This window comes from Toxotes jaculatrix, chromosome 8 (genome assembly GCF_017976425.1).
Source record: "Toxotes jaculatrix isolate fToxJac2 chromosome 8, fToxJac2.pri, whole genome shotgun sequence".
NCBI lineage: Eukaryota > Metazoa > Chordata > Actinopteri > Toxotidae > Toxotes > Toxotes jaculatrix.
The window spans coordinates 16,836,702-16,840,915 of record NC_054401.1 but is presented as its reverse complement, the minus strand read 5'-3'; the positions used below and the strand labels follow the sequence as shown (position 1 = coordinate 16,840,915).

The 4,214-nt window shown below is 36.9% G+C and overlaps 1 pseudogene; it reads left to right on the top strand.

Annotated features, from left to right (window-relative positions):
* Positions 1-425: 425 nt before the first annotated feature.
* LOC121185633 lies at positions 426-3,750 on the top strand (annotated as a pseudogene).
* Positions 3,751-4,214: the final 464 nt, after the last annotated feature.

Sequence of the window (4,214 nt, the reverse complement as noted above, 5' to 3'; positions counted from 1 at the left end):
GTGAAATAACTGTCAAGTGCATTAATAACACTGAGGAGTTCATTGCCACAGATGTAAGTCAATGGAAAGTAATTTGCTGAGCTCCAGACGGATTTAGGCTTTGACACATTGTTTGATGTTTTGACTCCCTACCGTTATTACTTTACTGAATATGAAATGACACAGTAATTATGAGGGAAAAGACTGGCAGCTTTAATTAAAGGTTATATTCAGCCATATGGAGTGCACAATTAAATAACTACTGTCATTTCATATCCAGAGTAATTAAAACATCAAACAATGTGTCACTGTCCAAATACTTAGAATACAGAGAATCAGACAGAATACACCGAAGAATGAGCTCCAACAGTAAATGAGTTTTTTTTCCTGTGAAATTCAGACTGCTATTAATATTCTGAACTGGTGACATATTGACTATTGCCGCGATGCATCACGGCAACATGAAGTTAAGCAAGCAGGCTGAGTCTGATGGCACTGAGTTTGAGTATTGCTCAGTTCATTATTACATCATTCTGAAGCACTTAAAGAAAACCCAGCACAGTCACAACTTCCAGTGATCCTACATGATATGATGTAGGATTACATGACACATCATGTCATATCAGATCTAATGATTGATGTGGAGGAAGGCGGTGGTGTAGCTCCATACCTTGACAAGAATCAGAGGAACATTAAGAAGATAATTACTCCATCAAGGATATTGATGAAATTATGTTTGAATTAAAGACATTGTAAAAAAAAAAAGAAAGAAAGAAAAGGCATGATGGAAAAAAAATAATTAGTCAGTCTAATTAATTAATCAGTCATAGAGGAGAAGATTTTAATGAACCCTTATGTAATTTTAATGTTCTGCAGACTCCCCTTGTGCTAAGGGTCAAAAATGGCCCGCCTTCACTAAACCCCTAAAACAAAACAGCTCAAGCTTTATTTTATGGGCTTGTGCAAACTAAAGGCATCTATATCCTAATAAAATTATAACACAAACAGCATTGCACTTACCATCTTCTTCTTCAGAAATCTGCTCCTCTTCTAAGTCATTGACCTTATGGACAATGATTTCTGAAAAACCCTGATTTACAAACTGTTGGGCACTGAAACATGCACTCAGTAAAAAGACAACTGGGGGTACTGTCTGTCTGTCTCACTTTTATAGCCTCTGACTATATTTCCCAGTGCTTTAAAGGAAAGTTTATTTGAAATTTTTAAATTTTAAAAGTTCATTATGTGTATTTTGTCTGAAATTTTGTCAGTGCACTTGAGTCATGTGTAGGGTCATGGAGGTGGATGTGGCACATGTATGAGAAAGTTTTAGTGTTGTCTGAGTTCAGTCAGTAGCACACACAATGTCAATTTCTCGTGTGTGTGTGTGTGTGTGTGTGTGTGTGTGTGTGTGTGTGTGTGTGTGTGTGTGTGTGTGTGTGTGTGTGTGTGTGTGTGTCTTTGTGGTTTTTGTAGTGTGGAAATTATTTTTTAACTGCCGGGTCAAGAATGACCCTAAAACAATGTTTGCACCCTGGTGGTGAACAGTTTCCATGGCAATATAAACAAAGGCAACGTTTCACCTTTTCTGATTCTGGGGTCACTCTAGGACAAGTCATAAAATTTTAAGTTAAAAAGTGATCATTTAGATTTGCTAGGTTTTTGACCCTTAAGACAACCAAAGGATTCCACTTTCTGAAAGGCATATTAACATTATTACAACATATAAACAAACTAACACATTAACAGATTCCAAAATAATATAATACTTTAACTAGGGTATAACAGATATAACAACTAAAGATATAACAACTAAAATCACTTTCTATAGCTACAATACTTCAGTATTTTCCCAAGTGGCAGCTGGTAGTTAAGCAGGCTAACACATACACTGTGCATACAGTATTGTGGGCTTAAGTCTTGGCTTCCAGCTTCTTCTTTCCAAGAGCTATCCTGTCATTACTCACTTTTCACTGGTATATTTATAACACCACGTTATAGCAGATTGGAAGCACACGTATGAAGGGGGCCAAGCTGAGCTGGAGGCAGCCTAGAAGGAGGCCAGATCTGTAAGTACTGAGCTCTTTAAAATGAAGAACTCCTGTGAGGAGACTGTAGGTCAATTAGAGATCCTGAAGAGGGCGAACAAGAACTCACAGCATAGAGTACATTACGCATGTTCTTCCTGAGGTTAACACAAAACTGCAAACACACTCTTGAATTTAATTCTTACATCACCCTTATGTAACTCAATTGAACTGAACTGATTCGATGTAAGTGGTTAAAGAAGTTGTAAAGACCTTGCCTGACCATTCAGTGAATTTTGCTGCCTAGATTTACTCTCTGTTTTGGACACTGAGTAATATCAGATTGGAGCAATATATAGAACAAGAACATTCCAGCCATATGATCTTTTGATATCATGAACCAGTAAAGTTCCAGGTCACTATTTACCGGCTATTTACTGGCCAAAACCAATCATATCAAATATATCATATATTTTTTTGAGTCTGGCCTCTGTGAAATGAAAAGAAAATGCATACTTTTATTCACCAGGAAAGGTTATTTTACTCACCGTGAGTAAACCGCAAATTAAATAGCTTACTTTCTATTATTTGGATTGTATCCATCCATAACAGAGAGAAAATAAAAAGGCTATCCTTGAAAAATTAATTTTATAGTCTGGTAGTTCAGTTTATGTGTTACAGCCAAACAGTATGTCAGGGGAAAACACTGCTAACAAGTGTCATAAGGACTTAAAATGTGTCTTATGGAAGGATTAGATTATAGTGGCTTTATAGAGATTCATTATTTTAAATCTTACATATCCCAGTAGTATGTTGTGTTTTCATCCTACTGTAACTTTATCTTTTTGTTTAATTAATAATATCACAAAGTAACATAGTTATCATTGAGTTAAAGATTGAGTTTATGGAATTTGTTAATGGACTGGTTGTTAGCTTTTATTGTATTTTATTTAGCAGACTTAGTCTGTTCTTTTAATTCAAATAATAAGTAAGACATTTATAGCAGCAGTGGAATATTCATAACACAGCCACACGAGGACTGACACACTCAACGCAGTGACGATGCTCAACATAAACCCTGTGGCAAAATAGAGGCTTGTATGTTTTTCGTGTTTTCTTCTGAAGTAAAAATCTCTGACTTGATTGAACAGATTGGTGAAAGTGGAGAGGCCATCCATGAGCTCAAGAGGTCTAAAGAGGCAGAGTGTACCGAGTTCAAAGAAGCCTAACAAGGCACCTTGGAGGTTACACTGCAAACTAACCAAAAATAACTTCAAGTGTTCATTGTATTTAGAAAATGAAAAAAAAAGGCAGTGAATCATAACATTTGAACTGCTTGCATGGTATCACCTCCCTAATGTATTTCATCAGATTGATTTATTGAATTAGTCTGCGATATTTAAAGTTCCTTGATAAGGATACCCGTGAGCATGAGGAGTCCAAGATTCTTGAGCTGAACATTGAGGTCAAGAGTGAAGCTGACAGGAAGTTGGCAGAGAAGGATGAGGAGATGGAAGAAATCAAGAGGAATAGCCAAAGGGTGATTGACTCCATGCAGAGCACCCTGAACTCTGTGCTGAGAAGCAGGAAAGATACAGTGTGGATCAAGAACAAGACACAGGGAGACATGAACGAGATGAAGATTCAACTGAGCCAAGCCAATCATCAGGCTGTGGAGGCCCAGAAACAGCTCAGAGATGTCCAGGAACAGCTCAAAGTGGGTTATGAACCTTTGATTCAGTAGAGCCATTGCCAAAGAAGCTGCAACAGATCAAGGTATTATGCATATCAATGTATTTTCTAATAGACAAATGATTTTGTTGCTCCTATTCTTATTTTATAAATTATTTTTTTATTGATTGATTGATTGATTTTTGGCTTTTCTGAAGGGCTGCATCAAACCGAATCACTTTATTATATATATTTATTTGAATAATATTTCAGGTAAGAAAATCGGACTCGCTATGATCAGATGTGTGTGGCTGTTTAGGTACTTGGCTATTGATAGTAGGCAGATGCCAAATTTATTCAAGGGATTTTGATGATTTACTCGCACACTATGCTATAAAAACAACTTTCAGACACTTTGGACTTTTTACTTTTACAGGAGGAGCAGGCAAACACTTGTGGTGCAGGTTCAGGTTCAGGAAGCTCAGAAGACAGCAGACATCACAGGTTCAAAGGTCAGCAAGCTGATGTCCAAAGGCT